The 20,494-nt window shown below is 47.9% G+C and overlaps 1 protein-coding gene and 1 pseudogene across 3 annotated transcripts in view; one reads left to right on the plus strand and one right to left on the minus strand.

The window, feature by feature from the left end:
* Window positions 1-2,517: 2,517 nt before the first annotated feature.
* Window positions 2,518-20,494, plus strand: part of Vps37c (VPS37C subunit of ESCRT-I) — a 30,917-nt gene continuing 12,940 nt past the window's right edge. Inside the window, exon 1 of one of the 3 annotated variants that reach the window (XM_008822612.3) lies at window positions 2,518-2,684. The gene's annotated coding sequence lies outside the window, so the exon portion shown is untranslated. Of the gene's footprint in view, window positions 2,685-19,237; window positions 19,286-20,494 lie in introns of those variants that run through there. The other 2 variants (XM_008822573.3, XM_029556747.1) reach the window with 2 other exon arrangements.
* LOC115067832 lies at window positions 5,918-6,024 on the minus strand (annotated as a pseudogene).

Raw genomic sequence — 20,494 nt, forward strand, 5'->3', positions numbered from 1 at the left:
ACAGCTGACACCAAGGTCGGTCCTTCCTTCCTTCCTTCCTTCCTTCCTTCCTTCCTTCCTTCCTTCCCCTCCCTCCCTTCCCCTCCCTCCTCTCTCTCCTCTCTCTCTTAGTTTCTCTCTCTCTCTCTCTCTCTCTCTCTCTCTCTCTCTCTCTCTCTCTCTCTCAACAGGGTCTCATGTATCCCAGGCTGGCTCCCTCCCTTGAACTCACTACAGAGCTGGGGATAATCTTGAACTGATTCTTCTGCTTCTATCTCCCAAGTATTCTGGGTGCAGGGATTACGGGTGGTCCCCCTCTCCCCTCTCCTTTTTTTCTATTCTCCTGACTTAGCTTCCTGAGTATGGGGTTACAGGCCTGCACCACCATGGCCTGGTCCTGCATTTGCTATTAAAGAGCTACAAGCAGGGCATTGGGGACATCCAGTCTTAGGCACCTTGAGCAGAGGCATTCATGCTCAGCTGGTGGCTTTTCGTGGTCCATCTGAAATGTCTGTTTCCTTACATTATGGGTGTCTTTGCCTTGGGGACCAGAGGACTCTCCCTCATTGGCAGATGCTGGGGCCACATCCCCAGTTCTTTTTACTCTTTGAGAGAAACAGTAAGTTATTGTGATGGTTAGTTTTGTCAACTTGTCAATCTAGAACCACCTGGGAAGGAATCTCAATGAGGGATTGTCTAGGTCAAATTGGCTTTTGAGCGTGTCTGTGGGGAATTGTCTTGATTGTATTCATTGATGTGGGACAACCAAGGCTAAAACTGGGTGGCATCACTACCTGGGGTTAGGTCCTGGACTGTATAAAAAAAGGGAAATACACTTCAGTAAAGCTATTATAAAACAAGAAAATTTGGGCTGGAGAGATGGCTCAGCAGTTAAGAGCACTGATTACACTTGCAGAGGACTTGGGTTCAATTTCCTTCACCCAGTGGTGGCTAACAACCAAAGGTAACTCCAGTTCCAGGGGATCCCACACCCTCTTCTGACCTCCACAGGCATTGCATGACACAGGTGTACTTACACACATGCAGGCAATACACTTATACACATTAAAAAAAAACAACCCAATTATTTAAAAAAAAGAAATAGTAATTGAGCTCGAGTGGCCACTGATTGGTGAAGGCTGATCACGTGACACACGGGCCCTTAATCCCTAGGGTGTCTGGTGACTTTTGAAGTGGTAAGGGTGCGGGAGCTCCAGGATAATGATTTAACATCCTTGTGATTATGAGGTAAGACCTTTTGGAACATGTTAACTCAGCAGACCTCTGCCTTTCCTCAAAGTAAAAGCTAAGAATGTCATCACATAGCATCTGAAGCCCGCAGTACGGAGTTTCCTGCTTTGCTGTAATCTGGTGTTTCCAAGAATGCATTTGAAAAATGCCTTGATTTATGTCTTTCGTTCTGTTACTATAAAAATATGAGGTTATTTCCACATTGGAACCTATTATTTAGGGCAACCTCAATCTGTGTTCCTAGGCCATGGTCACTCATATTTGGCCCAGAATAAACTATCTCATTCCCTTTGAGGTGAGAGCTATGTTTTGTGTGGATAGAACCAAGAGTCAAATGCAGCAGCTGGAGGCCTTGGATGACACGTGACTAGAATGAGCCCACACACTGCAGCCAAGACAGCCCCTGGGCTTTCCCTATTTGTGACCCAGGGATTCCGGTTTTGCAGAAGCTGATTTGAGTCTAGGGAGTTGCCACTAGCAATGAAGGCTCTAACCTCGAACAAGGTCTGGCGTTTAGGTGGCCTGGTTTTCTTAGGCTTGCCTGCCTGGGTCCCCTTTTTATTTATTTTGTTTTTAAAATATTTTATTTATTATTTTTATTTTATGTGTATGAATGTTATGCCTGCATGTGGGTAAGTGCACCCGTGTTGTGCAATGCCGGCGGAAGACAGAAGAGGCCGTCGGATCCCCTGGGACTGGAGTTACGGACAGTTGTTAGTTGCCATGTGGGTGCTGGGATTCGAACCCGGGTCTTCTGCAAGAACAGTCAGTGTTAACCGCTGAGCCATCTCCCCAGCCCCAGGTCCCCATTTTTAAACAGACACAACCTGATAACCAGTGCTGCTGAGAGGCGTGGTTCCCATGCCTTTCTGGGTCTCTTCACTCCAGGTGAGCGAGGATGGATCAGGTCCGCTGTGGCTTAGGCTACCCACCCACGGCGGACTCAGTGCTATCTAGGGTCTTGGGAAAGGGTGACTTTTGGGGAACCGCCTCACAGTCTTTTGTAGACTCTGAAGGGCACACTCAGCCAAACTATGGAAATGAGTGTGTACGGCTGACCAGTGGCGCCGCACTCCGAGGCTAGCCCACCTGGGGGAGCTTCCCTTAGGAGATTCCACGCATTTTCTGGCTCCACTGGGCGACTGCAACTAGCCTTCGGAAGTGGAACTGCGTCCAAGCAGAGACGCGCAGGCGCACTCTCTGGGGAGCTGGTGGACGGGGCTGGCGGCTAGGGGGCGGAACCTGGTGGCCTTCCACGGGTGTGGTACCGGTGGGCACGAGCGCGTGTCCGGGCGGGTGTGGTAGCAACCCCGAGGCCCACGGGACTGGACGCCCGAAGCGCGCTGTTCGGGGCGAGGCCGCGGGCTGGGAGTCACATCCGGCGGGGGCGGGACTCGCGGATCCCGGAAGTGCGGGCGCAGCTGCAGAGAGTCCGCGGTGGCGGCGCCCGGCAGGTGAGCGCGGCTGGGGAGGGTCCCGGGCGTGCGGGCCGCGTTGGGGGCGTTGCCGGCCGAGCTCCGGGGGCTCCCGCCTGCCGCCCGCCCGGCTGAGGCTGGCGATTGGGCACGAGGGGCGCGTGACTTGCCGTGGCCGGCGCCACAGTCGGCTCCGCCGTGGGAGGGAGGAAGGCTGGTTCCGTAGGTCGCCACGGCCCAGTCCCTAGCACCCCTCTATTGACTACCCCGCTGCCCCTCGCCCCGGTGTCTGAACATCCCATGGTCACTGAGTCTTCAAAAAGACCTCTTTGCCGGTTGTACATTTGGGGAAACTGAGGCCTAAGTGCGTCTGGCTCGCTCCGCGGGTAGTGTTGAAAGGATTCCGGCCTTTGGTTTGCTGGCCTGTTGTCTTTTCCCCCCAGGGTAGTGAGAGGTTGGGCTCTGTTCTTACCCTCTCTTCTGAATCCCGACTTGGACTGCCCAGCGTGGCCAAGCAGTCCATACTCCTGGGCCACTCAGTTACAAAGGGACAGGTGTACATGGTCCCAGTATATCCCTGTTTCCACTTTATTTTCCCCTCTGAGCCGGCTGGGGGAAGGTGTTCCCTGGGGCTGTGTTGTGAGTTCCTGGCAGAGTTGACTATACCACAGGGTCATAGCTCCTGAGTGCAGGCAGGGCTTTGTCAGCTAGACCTTGTCATCGTGCTAGGATCATCTACCTTGAGCCGGGGGTCCTCACAGTGTCCCAGGTCTCAGGCCCTTTTCCTCCTGGTTCATTGTTGCCTGCCTCTTACCCAGGAGTCTCTACTCAAGATGTGTCACTCTGACTCGAGTTCTGTGACTGTCACCTTACAAGCTGGTAGTGACTGAGGACTTAAGAGACTTCTTTGGCTGAGGTCCAGAGCTGCAGCGCTGGAGGAACCTGGTGTGGGCATTCTGGGTGGGACTGAGAGCTGAGGGTGAAAATCAGGTCGCTGAATTAAGTCTTTGTTTTTGACCATCAGTCACAGTGCCCAGAAAAAACTTCCTAGTTTATCTTAGAAATCTGGCCCAGGGCCTTTGTAATTTCCATTAAGTAGAAAACATGAAGGACTGCTTTAGTGGGGCAGTTTCTGGTGGCTGGGTGCTCTGATTGCTTGGGAGGCAGCCCTGTGCTGGGTGCTGTCCTTGGGGCACTCTGAACAGACTGCATACTGAGTTGGTGATGATCCCAGTCTAGGGAGTTGTAGAGATGCTAGATAACTTGGCTGTTGTCAGCCCGTGAGTGGCAGAGTTGGGATTTTTAACCCTCTTGTCTCTTCAAAGCAAATGTTCCTTTAGCCTCTGTTATAGTACCTCCCCGATTCCTTAGTTTGCCTGGTGGAGTGGAGCTTAAAAATTTTCTGTGATGCCTGTTAAAAATACAGAGCCCCACCTCTGGAGATTCTTGTGATAGTATCTGGAGGGGATCCCAGGAGGCTATTTTTAACACACATGCTGAGTGATTCTGATCTTAACACAAACTTGTAGAACTGCTGGGCCACTGGTGGCTTGGAAGTGACATGATTACTAAAGGCTCTTGTCACTTTTGCTTATTACTTGGATGCTAAGGTGCCATTAAAAGGTCTTTGGAATAAATTATTTTTAAAAAATCACATGAATCATTTCTGGACACTGTTGGCCAGTGCAGTGGGGTTTTCCCAGACTGACCTAATGAGGTCATTGAAGACCTTGTTTTAGTCCAGTTAGATCTCTTTTGTGGTGTAAATGTGATAGAAGTTTTCTCTTGGGATCTGGAGTTGCTGGAAGGTTCTGATTTGTCCTTAGATGCTGCCCTGTGACACCCAAGTTTCCATGATGGCCAGTCTTGCAGGCTTTAGAGGTTTTTCTGTGTATCAGGCGCCCCCTCCATCCTCTCATCTGCTTTCAGTAGCCACATGGAGGACTGAGTGAATACCAAACAGGTTTGTCTTGATTGAGCTGGGGCTGACAAGCCAGGCCCTGGGGCTTAGGATGGGTAGGAGAAGGCAGAGTCTCCACTATGAACTTCTAAGCTGTAACACCAGCTTACTCCTTTGAAACCCTGACAATAACTTTGAATTCTACTGCAGATTTATCCGGTAAATGAGTAAAAGGAGCAGACTCAGCATTGCCCTGTTACTGTGTTACTTCCTTCTCCTGCCCCACAGACAGTGACTTCTATTTAAATTTCTTTCCAAACAGAGGACTTAGGTGTTAGGTACTTTTTCTCTGTTCAGCTGCCTGCCAGAGCAATTTAAAGGGGAAAGGGTTTCCTTTGGCTCACGGTTACAGGGCACAGCCTGTTGTGCAGGAAATTCATGACTGCAGGAACTGCAGGTGGCTGGACACACTGCATCATAAACAGGAAACAGTGATGGATGCTCAACTCACTTTCTCCTTTTTTCAGGGGTCTAACTGGTAGCCCTGGCTGATCTGAAACTCCCTATATAGACCACTCTGATGTCAACTCACAGAGACCCTCTTGTATCTGCCTCCTGAGTGCTAGGATTAAAGGCTTGTGCCACCATGCCTAGCTTACTTCAGTCTGTGGAATGGTACTGTCTGGGGTTAAAGTAGAGCTTCCCACCTCAGTTAACCAAATCTAGATAACCCTTCTCTGGCATGCTCAGAGGCTTGTCTCCTAGGGGATCATAGATCCTGTCAGATTGACAGTATTAGCAGCCACACTTTAATTAATTTACAAGTCAAGATCTCACTATGTAGCCCTGGCTTACCTGGAACTCTACATAGACCAAGCTGGCCTCAAACTCACAAAGATCTGCCTGTCTGCCTCCCAAGTGCTAGTATTAAAGGCATGTGCCACCAAGCTGGTATACTTTTTTTTTTTCCTAAGACTGAAACTTTAAAATATTATAAATTTGATTATATTACTTCTGTTATCATTACCACTTAATATAGATGTATTAACAATTTCTGAAAGCTTATTTCTGTGGTAAAATTGAATAAATAAGTATACCATAATCATTATTAGAATTGCTACAAGACATTTAGAAAAATTGTTTGAGGGGCTGGAGAGATGGCCCAGTGGTTAAGAACACTGACTATTTTTGCAGAAGACTCGGGTTTGAATCCCAGCATCCAAATGGCAGCTAACAACTGTCTGTAACTCCAGTTCCAGGGGATCCGACAGTCTCTTCTGTCCTTAGGCATTGCACGACACGGGTGCGCTTACCTATATGCAGGCATAACACTCATACACATAAAAATAATAAATACATTATTATTAAAAAAATTGTTTGAGCCTGTATAACGGGTTGTCTTATTGGGAAGAAAACACCAGAATAGGCTAGACTTTCTTCCTATAGCAAGCTCAAATTGTGTCAGACAAGGTGTATTTTCTTTTTTTTTTTTTTTGAGATCGTATATCCTATAGCCCAGACTCTGAATTCAATTTGTAGCAGAGGGACCTTGAACTTCTGACCCTCCTGCCTCTGCCTCCCAAGTCTCCAGATGATAGGCATGTGCCCTCACTCTGGGCTTATGTGGTACTGGGGATCACACCCAGGGCTTCATGCATCCTAGCAAACTCTCTACCAATGGAGCCACATCCCCAGCCCCAGAGGACTTATTTTATATGATTTTAATGTTTAAAATTGGTTGCCACTTGTGTTATGCCCCAGGATATGGTGTATCTTGGTAAATGTTCTGTGGACACTTGAGAAAAAAGTGTATTCTGCAGTTGACTGGAGGGAGTGGTTAAGTCAAATTGGTTGGGAGTATTGCTTCAGTCTTCTGTGTTCTTACTTTCTCTTATCAGTTATTTATTTTTGACTTGTTTATTTTTATGTGTATGATTTTTTTTTTTTTTGGTCTTTTTTTGAGACAGCGTGCCTCTGTAGCCTCAGCTGGCCTGGAACATGCTATGTAGACCAGGCTGGCCCTGAACTCACAGAGATCCACCTGCCTCTGCCTCCCGAGTGCTGGGACTAAAGGCGTACGTACACCACCACACCTGGCATATATGAATGTTTTTCCTGCATGTGTATAAGTATACCCATGCATGCAGTGCCCTTAGGCTGAAGTGGGTGTCTGGTCCCCTGGAACTGCCATCCATGTAGGTGCTGGGAACCTAACCTTGGTCCCCTGCAAGAACAGCCAGTGCTCTTCACCTCTGAGCCATCTCTCCAACCCCTCTGTTATTATATTATTATTGTTGTTGTTTTTGAGACAGGGTCTCCCTGTAGCCCCAGCTGGCCTGGAGCTTACTATGTAGACCAGGCTGGCCTTGAACTCACAGAGATCCACCCACCTCCCAAGTGCTGGGATTAAAGGCATGTGCCACCATGCCTGGCAGTTAAGCATTCTTTAAGGTACATAGATTCCAATAAATCAAAGAGATTGCCTTCACATCAGGATTTATGCCTGTAATTTGGCAGGCTAACACAGTAGGATCAGGAGTTCCAGGTTAGCCTTAGCTACATAGCAAGTTTTTCAGGCCAATCTGGGGGCTACATGGGACCCTTGTTAGCTGTCATGTGGGTGCTAGGATTTGAACCCGGGTCTTCCACAAGAACAACCAGTGTTCTTAACTGCTGAGCCATCTTTCCAGGCCCAGTTATTATTTTTTTAAAAAAGATTTATTTAATTGTGTCTGTGTGGGTTGTACGTGTGAGTGTAGGTGCCTGTTGAGGCCAGAGGCATTGGAGGTAGAGGTGATGTGAGCTGCCCAGTGTGGGTGCTGGGAACTGAACCTGGGTCCTCTGCAAGAGCAGCACACACTCAACCACTGAGCCATCTCTCCAGCTGCTGTTATGAGTTATTGAGAGAGGGCATTGCATCTGTCCACAGTATGCTGAGGGCAGAGGGTTCTTTTGCTCCATTCAGATGAGACTAGACTAGGCAAGGTGGAGCTGGCTCCCTTTGTGTCAGCACTCTGAGCTTGGCGTGTCAGGCACCTTTCATTTTTAGTGTTACAGGTGTAGGTCAGTGGCCCAGCACTTAGTATCTGGTTCTTTAGCTCCTAGCCAGGTGTGTGGGACCCTCAGCTCTTCATGTTAGGACTCTGGGCTGCTCCTCAGTTGTGGGAACTAGTGACTTTCACAGGTCTTGAACTCTACTGAGGCCGAGGCTTGCCGCTCTTCTGTGGTCTCAGTTCCCTGTGCCTCTTGCCTTTTGTAGTCTGCTGTCACAGCCCTTCCCTTTCTGCAGTCTGCTCTCACTGTCTGCCATCTTCTCAGCACCTCCCAAGTCCTTCACCCTTTTCATCTCTGATTTCTCTTCTCACTCTCTGCGCCTGGCCACTCTGGAATTCTGCTGCCTTCTAGCTGCCACTGGTGTGGGAACTGGCAGCCCTAGGGGTCACCTGTCTTTCATGCAGTCAGCTCAGCTCACCCTCCCTGTGGACAGTAAGACCACTCTCCAGAGGCTTTCTTCAGACCTGTGTTGCAGTGGGGGGACGATACCCAGGAGGCAGGTTTCCCAGACTGCCTCCAGGGAGATGAGAGCAGCTCTGCTTACACAGCCAGTCACACATGTTCACCTACTGGGTTGAGAACTGCTGCTTTAAGGTCCCCCGTGGTGAGGTCCAGAGCAGCCATGGACTGGGTTATCTGGGGTTGCTATAGGGGTTCACCTAAGGGTCCTGAAACTGTAGGAGCTGAAGCAGAGCCTCCCAAGGTAAAGCTCTTCTTGATGCTGTGGTATTGACAGCTGTATGGTTCTTCCTGGCCAGAACAGAATCACCCTGGGGCTCCCTTGACTAGTTGGGTCTCCTCCAGGAGATGGTGGCTATACTGGAGTCTCTCCTGTGAAGCCATAAAGGTTTTAAAACACCACGATAGTCAGCTTGAGGAATTGCAGGAGCAGCTGTCCCTGTTGGAACTTGAGGAGCAGCAGCCACAGTGTTCCTCACAGCCCTGTCTCACCTTGGGAACCCAGAAGGTTAATGGTAGCAGTTCTGATTCCCCCACTTTCCCTGCTTTGCTTAAGGCATTTGCCAGTGCTGTTCTGAGAATTAGCATTCTTCACCATGCTCACTCCCCATCCATTCATCTGTCGGGGATTTGGTCCTTTGTAGTCTGTCTCAAAAATTCTCACCATTTCTCCTTGGAGTGTGTGTGTGTGCGTGTGCGTGTGTGTGTGTGCGTGTGTGTGTGTGTGTGTGTGTGTGTGTGTGTGTGTGGTGTGCACAGTCCATAGGCCATTATGCATGGGTGGAGGTCAAAGGACAACAGTGGTGCACAGCCCTGGCCTTCCTCCTTTGCTGCCTGCTGCTGTATTGCCAGGCTTGCTTGCCCACAAACTCCCGGGAGCTTCTGGGGATTCTGCTTTCTCCGCCCATCTCACGGAAGGAGTGCTGGGATTGATGTGGCTTCTCGGGATTCTAACTCAGGTCCTCAGGCTTGCCCAACAAGAGCTTTACTTGCTGAGCCGTCCCCAGCCCCTCATTGTAGTTTAATCGGGTTTTGGTTTTGTGAAGTTCCATTATTACAGGCACTCGCATTTGTATTATATTTCCACAGCAAATTGACCTGTATTATGAAATCCCCCTCTTAATCCATGGAAATATTCTATGCTGAAATCTACTTCATCTCATGTTAATATAGCAAGCCTTGTGTTTTAAAATTACTGTTAGAGTCAGGAAGCTTCCAACTACCTGTAACACCAGTTCCAGGGATCTGATACCCTCTTCTGGCCTCCAAGGGCACCTGCACACACTTGACGTCAAATACACTAACACACATACACATAAATAAAAATGAAAATAAATCTTTAAAAAAGTCAGTGAAGCTGGGTGTGGTGGTGCATGCTTTTAATCCCAGCACTGGGAGGCAGAGGCAGGCAGATCTCTATGAGTTTAAAACCAGTCTGGTCTACATAGAAAGTTCCAGGCCAGCTGGGGCTACAGCTGTCTCAAAAGACCAAAAATAAAAAGCAAACAGATCCACAGGACCCGTGTCAAAAGCTGGGCATGTTGACAAGAGCCTGTAACCCCAGTGCTGGGTGGGGTGGAGATAAAAGAGTTTCTGAAGCCCATCGTCAGCCAGCCTCGCTGAGTGATGGGCTTCACATTCACTGAGAGACGCTGTCTCAGAAAACAAAGGTGGAGAACCTCTGAAGAAAGATGCTTGAGTCAAGCTGTAACTTCCACATGCACACATGCGTGCACAGGTGCACACATAGGAACATGCATCACATACACCACACCATACACATGCACACACACAATAAATAAATGTTGGTGAGGATATGCACAGAATCGAAGCCCCTGTGGAATTTTGGTGGGAATGTAAAATGGTGCAGCCCCTGTGGGGAACAGTACAGTAATTCCTCAGCAAATTAAAAGTTACCTTATGACCCAGCAGTTCTGCTTTTGGGTTTATACCCAAAGGAATTGAAAGCAGGAACTCCAGTAGCTGTTTGTGTATATTCATAGCAGTCTTGTTTGTGGTACCTGAAAGGTGGCAGCCACCCAGCAACCTTGCACTGAGTGCAGAGCAAATGCCAGGTGACCAGAGAGTCTGACACTTGGTAGAGGATGAACCACGGAAACGTTCTGCTGAGCAAAAGGTGGTCCTCCCAAAGAATCAATTTTTGTATTTTAGAGACAGGATCTTACTATGTAGCCCAGGCTGGCCTTGAACTTAGAAATCCTGCCTCAGCTTCCCAGAGTGATGGGATTCCAGGCATGAGCTACCATGCCTGTCTGTATGATTCTTCTATGCTGTTTCTAGACTAGTTTGATTCGTAGATTCAGAAAGTAGCCTGGTGGTTGCCAGGGTAGGGGGCTGGGGAGTTAGTATTTAATGGGTGCAGAGATTCAGTGTGGGGTCATGGGAAATTTCTGGAGATGGATGGATACCACAAGGTAAAGGTAGTTAAATGTCAAAAACTATACACTTGAAAATAGCTAAAATGGGACTAGTGAGATGGCTCAGTGGGTGCCAAGCCTGGTGATCTCAGTTCATTCCCCAGATCCCATGTAGTGGAAGGAGAGAACTGACTCCCAACAAATTGTCCTCTGACCTCCACACATGTGCCATATGCATACCTGACCCCCCTATACACACCCCCACTAAGTAGAAAGAAAATGTAATAAAAAACCTTGTATACTTAAAAATGGTTAAAATGGAGCTGGCAAAGTGGTTCAGCCAGTAAAGGTGCTTGCTGCTTGGCAACCTAAGTTTGATACCCAGATCCCAAACAGCAGGGGGAACCGACTCCCGTGGGTGGGTTTCTGGCCTGCAGATGTGTACCGTGACACACTAAGTAAATACAAATTATTAAAAAAATTAAATAGTGACTAAAGTGGTTACACTTAGGCAGAGATTAAAAATCATGGCATGTCTTTACAATCTTTTAAACTTTTTATATTTAAAATGGGTTTCTCATAGGTAGCATACCTAAGCTTTCTAAAAAACCAGTCTTACAGCCTTTGCCTTTTAATTGAGTGCATTGGGATCTTCCATCTTGCTACTTGTTTCATCTGTCTCATGTTCTTTGTTCCCTTCTTCCATTTTTCGTGTGACTTCTTGGGAATCGAGTCATTCCTGGCCTCCTGTGTTGGTTTATCAGCCATAACACTTCTTTCTAGTGGCTGCCTGAAGACTGCAGTGTGCTTGTTCCTTATCTGTTTCAGGAGGTCTGTGCAGCTTTACCTACAGCCTAAGAGCCCAGCAGCGCTGTCCTGTGTGCCCCCCCGCCCCCGTGCTGTCTTCACACACATGACCTTACTTCCACATGCTATGAATCCCACAAAGCATTGTTACTGTCTTTTGTTTCATACAATGACTTGCCATGTAAGGAGATTAAAAAGAAAAGGATACATGTTTTGTATCTACGTGTTTGCTGTTTCTGGCGTTGTTTATTGCTCCTGGATCCAGCTCTCTATCCTATTTCATGTCCCTTCTGACTTGCAAGTTTCCTCAAACATCTCCCATAGTACATTCTGTTGGTGACAAATCCTTTCAGCTTTTGGATGGCTAAGTTTAGTCTCTTTTGGCTGTGGTTTTGCAAGACATCTTCTCTGGGCCTGGAGCTCTAAGAGGACTTTTTTTTCAGTTCTTTAAAGGTGCTGTTCCAGTGTCTTCTACTTTGTTTCTTGGGGTCATCTGTTGCTGTTGTAATTTTTGCTCATAATGCTTAAGTAAAACAATGTTTTGTTCATAATGTTTCTTTTGCACCAGCTGATTTTCTTATCACTAGGCTTAAGCAGTTTATTTATGTATTTATTGTATTTATATAAATAAAAATACATAAATAAAATATATATGTTTTGAGGCAGTGGGCATTGAACCCTAGGCTTCATGCGTACCAGGCATGGGCTCTGCCACTGAGCAATTTAATTTAATCCCATCAGGTAATTTAATTATATCATGTTTTGGGATTCTTTTGAGTTTTCTTTTTAGATCTGTGGGTTTATAGCTTGCATTTTTCAGCTAGTAATTCTTCAAATATCTTTCTCTCCCCTTTCTCTCCTCTCCTTTGAGGACTTTGGTTATTCATGTAAGCGTGTTGGCGGTTAATCCCCAGCTTTCTCCTGTGTTTTTTTTCTTTGTGGTTTATTTTGGATAGTTTCTGTTTGGATTGTTTCTGCTGCTGCTGCTGCTCCTGCTCCTCCTTCTCCTCCTCCTTCTTCTCCTCCCCCTCCTCCTCTTTTTGAGGCAAGCTATCCCTGCAGACCAGCCTGGCCTTGATCTCACAGAAATCTGCCTGCTTCTGCCTCCCAACTGCTGGGATTAGAGGTGTGCACCACCTTGCCTGACTGGATAGCTTCTTCAGAATCTAATCTGATGACTTTCCTGTCCAGCATACATTTTATCACATACATTGTAGTTTTTATCTCTAGAAGTTTGTTTTAGGCCTTAAAAAATACTGTCCAAGTCTACTTACTGTAATCAACATTTTCGTGTCTTGAACATATGGAATATGTTGTAGTTAACTATTTTAGTGTCTTTGCTTGTTAGCTCTATGCATGCTTGTATGTTTGTATATTTGGGCATGTGTGTACTGTGAGTATGTGGCAGTCAGAGGCATCTTTAGGGACTTGGTTTTCTCCTTCCATCATGTGGGTCCCAGAGATTGAACTCAGATTGTCAGGCTTAATGGCAGGGACCTTTTACCCACTGAGCCATCATGCCAACCCAGATAGTTTTATTATCTATCTATATAATTTCTGGGTCCATTTTATTGATTGTTGTTACAGATCCTTTCTTTTTGCTGATTTTATTATTATTATTTATTTATTTATAGCTTTTTTTGTTGTTTGTTTTTTGTTTTTGACTTTTTGAGACAAGGTTTCCCTGTAGTCCCAGCTGACCTGAACTCACTATGTAGACCAGGCTGGCCTTGAACTCATAGTGACATGCCTGCCTCCCGAGTGCTGGGACTAGAGGTGTGCACCACCACACCTGGCTTATTTATTTATTTATTGAGACAGGGTCTCACTATGTGACCCTTGTTGTCCCAGAACTCACTGTGTAGACCAGGCTAGTCTTGAACTTAGAGATTCACCTGCTTCTGCCTCCCAAGTGTTGGGATTAAAGGAATGTGCCACAACATGCAAACTCTTTGGTAATTTTTGATTGAATGTCAGAAGTTTTAGAATTTTGTTGAATTTTTTTTTTTAATGTTTCTTTGAGACAGGGTCTCCCTATAGCCCCAGCAGACCTGGAACTCACTATGTAGACCAGGCTGGCCTTGAACTCAACAGAGATCCACCTGCCTCTGTCTCCCTATTGGGATTAAAGGCGTAAAGCACCATGTCCAACTGAATATTACATTTTTAATTTTTATAAATCTTAGGGTTGTTTTGAGACACTGTTAAATTACTTGGAAACACTTTGAACCTTGTTAGCTAGGGTCAGAATAGCCTTTAGATCAGAGCTACTTTCCCTACTACAGAGAGTGCTTGTGTGCTCCAGCAGTGGCCTTTCCATGAGGCCTTTCCACCTACACTGGGCCTCCTGAGTAGAGCTAGCTGGGGCCTGGGACCCTCTGCAGATTTCTGGGGTTTTCTTTCTATGTGGCTTCTGTGTGGACCCTCCACCCCCCAATTCTCTGTCTGCCCTATGAAGGCTGGCTTCCTTGGCCTTCCTGGACTCCCAAGTCCTCTTTCCAACTCCCAAGCTGTGCCTTGAGACTCTGTAAGGAGTAAACTGCAGGTGACCCAAATTACCTTGTCTGTTTCTCCTCTGAGCTCACTCATCTGGACTGCCCTGATGTCCAGTATTTGAAAGCTATTCTTCATTTTGTTTTGTCTGGCTTTTTAGTTGTTTGAGGTTGTATGTCTGTGTGTGTCTGTGTGTGTCTCTCTGTGTGAATCTGGTCCCTGATTTTTCATGTTGGCCCAAAGTAGAAGTCCCTTAAGCACTATTGGTGCCTCCTGGTGTGTGTTCCGCAGTGAGCTGGGTGCTGGGATGCAGATGTGAGTGAGACACAGGCAGCTTCGATTCTTGCTGGAGAAGCTTGCTGGCTCCCTAATAATACATGATACATGATATTATGGTATTTACAGAGGACATGGATTCTTTGGGAAGAATGATCAAGGAAAGCTTCATAGAGTTGTGACATTTGAGGGATAAGCAGGAAAAGACAATTCCAGACAGAGAACGGAACACAAAGGCAAGGCCTTGTGTACTGTGGATTCCTAGGGTCCCTGTCTTATTGACTTGGGTAGGTCATTATTTGTTGAGTGACTGGAAGTGTGTTTCCTGCTAGGAGAAGGTTGCACATGAAAATTTGGGGTGGGGTGAGTAGTCCGTGGGTGTGGTGGCAGGAGAACTGGGTGGAAAAGGAAGTTCAAGGACAGCTGATCATCTTGTGTCAAGCCAAGGTACACATTTGGATGCAACACCAGGGCACTAGGGAGCCGTGGAAGGCTTTATATAAAGTCTGGCCATGAGAACTTCTGAGTATTCTCTGGAAGCCCCAGGGCATGTTGAAGAGGGCTGAGTCCTTGGAACCCAGCTTCCAAAGAGGCTGGCCCCTGGTGACAGCCACCTTCTGCCTATTTGGTGGTGGCCTTTACTGGTCCTTGCCAGAGTCAGAAGTGGATATCAAGAGACTCTGACTCCTTTTTTCTTTTTGTGTGCCTCTCCTGTTACCCTCCTTCAACGCATCTGTCTGCTTATGAGTCTGCTCGTCCTAGAAGTTCATGGGGGCAGACTTGGCACTGGTGGGAAGTATACTCTGCAGGTACCCTGTCTTCTACCAGCCTGGGAGGGCCAGAACAGTAGTCTCATGGTCATGGACTTTGAACAGATACACCTCATGACTGTCCTGAGTGTGTCTTGGCCTTGACCTTCATCTTGATCCTTCTGGAAGGGACGATTGAATCTGTCTGCTCAGCTTGTGCTATCTAGCATAGAAGTGTGATGTGGGTGGATGGACAGTGTATTTGAGTCCTTTCTGAGCTGTCTGAACAGCCAGGACATGGCAGAAATGAATGGAAGTCTGTGCCCAGTCATTGAGGATGATTTTCTTTCAAGTTAGAGCCACAGGCCAAGGAAGGAAGAGAAGGAACAGGACCCACCAAGCAATTGGGTGTTTCTGTCAGGAGCTTTGAAGAACTGACCACGTATTCAATCACCTGTTTCTTGGCGGTTCTGTTGCCTGATGTTGAACGCTATTGATCTGGTCTTATCCGGCTCTCGACTTCTGTCACTCTGTTGACAGAGGCTGTCTCTAGAGGAATCTAAGTTCTTGTTTTCAGAGTCCACGTGGGAAGTGCTGAGTGCAGAGTTATGACTGTATGACCTGGAGCTGTGCCAGCTTAGTCATGGCGAGCCAGCAATGCCCACAGAGACCACAGCATTAGACCTTGCAGGTACTAACTTATTTCATCCTTATTCAAGTCCCCTAGGGAAGAAACTGAGGCCCAGGGAGGCCCAGCCAGTGAATGACTGAGCACCAGGGCTGTCATCTTTCTAGATGCTAGGTCTGCTGTACAGAGCTGAGATCTTGGGGAGACATGGCTCCTGGTACCACTGGGATCTGGGCCCACTGTCCCTGACTGAGGAACTTGGACTTTAGCCTGAGTACTGACTGGTAAAGGATCTCGGGTCCTACAGTAGAGTTTGCTGAGGACTGTGCTGTTGGTTCTAAACACAGTCTAACAGGCCCTGCTCCTTGGAGACTGGTTGAAAGCTGACTATAGTAATGACTGTGTCCCCAGAGCTGAATGCTGGTTACAGACTTGATGGCCAGACAGTATTGTGCATGTGAAAAGGGTGGGCTCCCTGCCCAACTGATCTGGCTGAACCTCAGTCCCTCCTTGGGCGGCTGCTGGAGGACACCGAATGTGTTGTAGCCCAGTTTTCTCCTCAGTAGAAAGAGGAAGCACCAAGGCCGCTCCATAGTGACTCTACAGTGAATGCCTCAATGGTGGGCAGGGACTGCCTGTGATAACTCTGTGGCTAGTGAGCACTGTTACAGAGCAGCAGGGACTGGCAGGCTGATGAACTCTCGAGGCTCTAGAGGGGAACCAAGACATAGATGGTAAGCTGGGTTTGGCCCCCTCACTCTTTGCCCTGCTGATAAGATGTCACAGCTGAAATGGGAGTAGAAGAGTCGGACTTCGGGTGGAGGATCAGGGTCAGCAGATGGGGAGAGCTTAGGGCAGTAGTCTCCAAGCGTCTAGCCTGCTCTGGGCAGGAGAATGGGAAGAGCTGGATGGCCCCAGGGAAGCCAGAGGGAGCTGAAGCAGGTTTAAAGAAAGATCAGCCCAGAAGTGCTGAGCAGTTATTGTAAGGAAGAGGCTTTGGAGGTAAAGATTAGTTTGGAGCCTGTGGCAGAGCAGTGATACATGGATCGTGCTCCTAAGAGATGTGGGAACACTCTCTGGATGAAACATGAGGGTTGGACAGCCAAGTCAGGGCCACCCATAGGTGTGAGCTGGCCCTCTGGGTTGTTGGGAGAGACTTTGAGAAGTTGATGGAAATGGTGAATAGAGGGAAGGGTGCCTGGTTTAGGGGAGAGAGAAACTGGAGATGGGGTACCCAGAGTGCAGGTGAGATTCAGCAGGTTTAGGAGGGCTGTCCATAGCACATAGGCTGGGTCATGAAAGGAAGATAAGGAGTCTGTTAAGATTAGGCCTCTGCAGTCCAGTCTCTGCTGGTGGGTGCCTAGCCAGCTCTTTTGCCCAGGAGTGGGCAAGCCTGGTTGGTATCTGAGGTGGGTATCTGAACTTATCTGGCACTCTTGAGGGCTCTACACCTGGCACAGTGAACTCCTACAATGCCACATTTGGGGGCCCTGCCTACAGGCAAGGTGTGGGGGGCAGGTGGAGTTTTTCAGTATGTCTGCAGAGTAGTGGGTTGTGTAAATGTTTATATACAGGTGGCAGTTTCCCTTCATGTAGCCCCATCCTGATTCTTTTATCCCCCTCAATGTGTCCATGCTTCTGTTTGCAAACTTGTGTTTGTGGACTTCTGTTCACATTGATGTGGAGCCTCTTCTGGAAAGCCACACCCTGGGGCTGTGCTCTGGGCTCAGCTGGGTTCAGAGTCCTTTGATGTGTACCTAGATGGAGGCCTGGCAAGGGTGATAGGCAGCATTTGTAATCATAAACTGTGAAGGTGTTGGAATTATCATGACCCAGTGCCTGCCTAGCACCTTTAGAAATTGTTTCCATTCTCATCACATCCTTCTGACTCATGAGACAGTAGCGACAGATGAGAGGTAGAAGGAGAAAGGTTGAAAAAGTTGCCAGCAAAAGTCAGGCTGGGATTGAAATCTAGAAATATTGACTGTAAAGTCCTGCTTCCCCTTCATGCTGGGAGGAATGTCCAATTCCCAACCCTTGTATTGCTTAGAAAGAGTGAAAACTGAGGCTGGCAAGATGGCTCAGCAGGTAAAGCACTTGCAGTGCAAACTTGGTGACCTGAGTTTGATCTCCGGAACACATGTAAAGGTGAAAGGAGAGAACCAGTTCCACCAAGATGTCCTCTGTCCACTTACCACACCAAGGCATTCATCATACACACGTCATCATCATACTAATAAAGTTTTTTAAAAAGTGAAAACCGGTTGAGAGGTGGTTGAGAGGTGTTGTTCAGTAGTACAGCACTTTCCTAGCATGGTGGTTATCTTGATCATCACCCAGATGGAATCTAGAATCACCACAGAAAGAAATCTCCCAGCACGTCTGTGAGAGATTATCTAGATGAGGTTAATTGGTCTGGGAAGACACACCCTAAATGTGAATGATACCATTCCATGAGGTGTGGTCCCAGACTGAATCCAGAGAAGGCAAGCTGAGCACCAGCAGCCCCTGCTGCTGCCCTCTCTGCCATGACCCACTGACTCCCCTGGAACTCTGAGCCAAAGTGCTTCCTCAAGTATATACCTTTTGTCAGGTATTTTTTTCGTGCATTGACATGGCTAATGCTTCTAGTTTTCATGAATGTAGTGCAGACAGAGGGCCCATAGACGTTCCCTTCTGTGACTTCTGGGGATCAGGCGAGCAGATCCGTGCTTGCATCTTCCTGTTGTCTCCTATGGGAGGCCGGGGGGACCCATACTTGGATCCACAGCTGGACTTATTCTAGGAAAGGAAAACTAGAGCAGGTCAACCAATATTTGCTCATTAAGCAGCAGGATTAAGAAGGTTTCCAAGGCAACAAGCAGGAGCCTTTGCTGTCAGGGGTAGGTAGGGCAGGTCCAGCTTCCTCTAACACTTGCAGATAGAACACTGTAGGTTGCTACAGTAATAACTTCTTGTATTATCGGTGGATGTGGGGAATCTGTAAGAAACTGAGGGATTTCAACACTCCTTGTAGTGTGATGTTGGACTGGAAATCACTGGCAAGTAAGTATTGGCTGGTGATGGTGAGGGCAGGGATGGGAGCTGGGCGCACAGAGCCCCATCACAGAGCCGCGCTGGATTCAGTAGCAATAGCTGCTTGTCTTGGAGTAGTGCATCCCAGGATTTCAGGAGTCTCCCCTAACCATCTCATTACTCCCAAGAGGCAGGGTGACTGGTATTTGGTGCTCAGGAGCTTGCAGAATGTTTTTAGGGTGCTTGTCAGGACCATATAGCTATGCAAGGGGGCTAGCATGTCCCATTTCCCAGGTAAGGGACCTGAGGTTAAGGGACTTGATGGAGGTCACACAGTAATGTGGAATCAAAGCATGAACCTAGGTCACCTGTCCCTGGTTCTGCTTTTCTCTGAGTCCTGTGGTGGGCCAGGGGGCATGAACTGGTTAGAGCTGACAGGTGCAGGAGCGCCAGCCCTACTCTACACTGCCTCATGGTCTACGAAAGGCTGCATGGTGCTTTCTGGCTTTCCTTTCTCCAGTTTGTTCAGGATAGAACCTCTGGCTGTTCAAAGCTTTATTTTGTACTACACAGCCCTGGCAGAGGTTGTGGAGTGACAGTCATGGGCACTGCTGCTGGTGTTTGTTGTGAACAGACCCTAAGCCCTGTTCAGCACCCTGTGACCTCTCCCTGAGTTCTGTGGCCTCCTACTGGAGTATGGCCAGAAATAATACTTGCCTTTGGCCTAAATCCACAGGCCCTAATCTGGCTTTGCATCTCACTATCTGTACCAGATCATGGCTCCTTGTTCAAAGCATGTGGAATGGTTTTGTTAAGATAAAAAGCCATGAAGACAAGGCCAGACAAGCAACAGGGCCGGATGGCCAGGGGTAGACTACAAGGTGAGGCATGATCCTGCTCCTTAGCCTGTGTTCCTCCCCCATCCCCACTCAGCATGTGGTGTGTCATGTCTTGGGCTCCCTCCCCACAGCTCCCAGCTTTTCAGTGATCTGTCATTCCCATATGTGTGGTCAGCAAAGGACATGTGTCAGTTTCAGGTTACAGACAGCCTCTAGGGAATGGGAATGTGCCCCTAGATCTGGACTTGTAGTTTCCCCTGAGGGAGAAGACAGGCCTGGCTCAGGCCCGAGACACTTTCCCTTCAGGAAGTCTGGGAGTGAGGCCAGGGCCTATGACTTACCTGGGGTTCACACTTCTCCCTCCATGTGTGGCCTTTAAAAGCTTGTGACCTGACCTTTGCAGGTGACTGTAAAGGAGAAAACTACAGACCAGGCAAAATTTTAAAATGGGGGAAAAAAGAAAAAAGCAGGCCTTTTCCCTTCTTGGTGCAGGCAGCAGGGATTCATTTTCTCCTGTGCAGAGACTCAGCCTGGTTCCTGTGCTTTCTCACTGTGCTCCCTGTCTGATCACCTCTGAGGTGACAGCATCACCCCACAGGACCTGTTTCCTGGTTGTACCTGTGCTGCATGTGCAGCTGCCTGCTTGCCAGCCACCACCACCACCACCACCCCGCCCCTGCCACTAGAATCCGCAGTGCCTCCCACAAGTACCCTGACACTCCCTCCCAGCATGAGCACCCCTCTGGCCTTCACCCCTAGAGCTGCCCTCCCACTTTGCCAATCCTCACCTCCTTACTGCCTTACCTATGTTAACAATAACTTGTGGGTTTTTTTTTTTTTTTCTTGTGTGTGTGTGTGTGTGTGTGTGTGTGTGTGTGTGTGTGTGTGTGTTTTGTTTTAATGTGTGTGTGTGTGTGTGTGTGTGTGTGTTTTGTTTTAAAACAGGGCCTTCTTGTAGCCCTAGCTGGCCTGTAATTCATGATGTAGACCAGGCTGGCCTCCATCTCCAGAACTCTACCAGCCTCTACCTCTTGAGTACTGAGACTAAAGGTGTGTGCTACCACACCCAGCTCTTGTGAGTTTCTTTTAAAAAGCAAACTAAGTTCCATGAGAAGAAAGATTTTTGTGTGTGTGGTGTTGTTTTTGTTTTTGTTTTTTTTACATGTGCCTGATGGACCAGGCTAGTTGTCAAAATGCAACAAATGTTTACTTCCCTCTGCCCCTTGAGGTGGGACATACATGAGTCTTGGC

Source organism: Nannospalax galili, unplaced genomic scaffold, assembly GCF_000622305.1.
Source record: "Nannospalax galili isolate Female #2095 unplaced genomic scaffold, S.galili_v1.0 scaffold1270, whole genome shotgun sequence".
Classification (NCBI taxonomy): Eukaryota; Metazoa; Chordata; class Mammalia; order Rodentia; family Spalacidae; genus Nannospalax; species Nannospalax galili.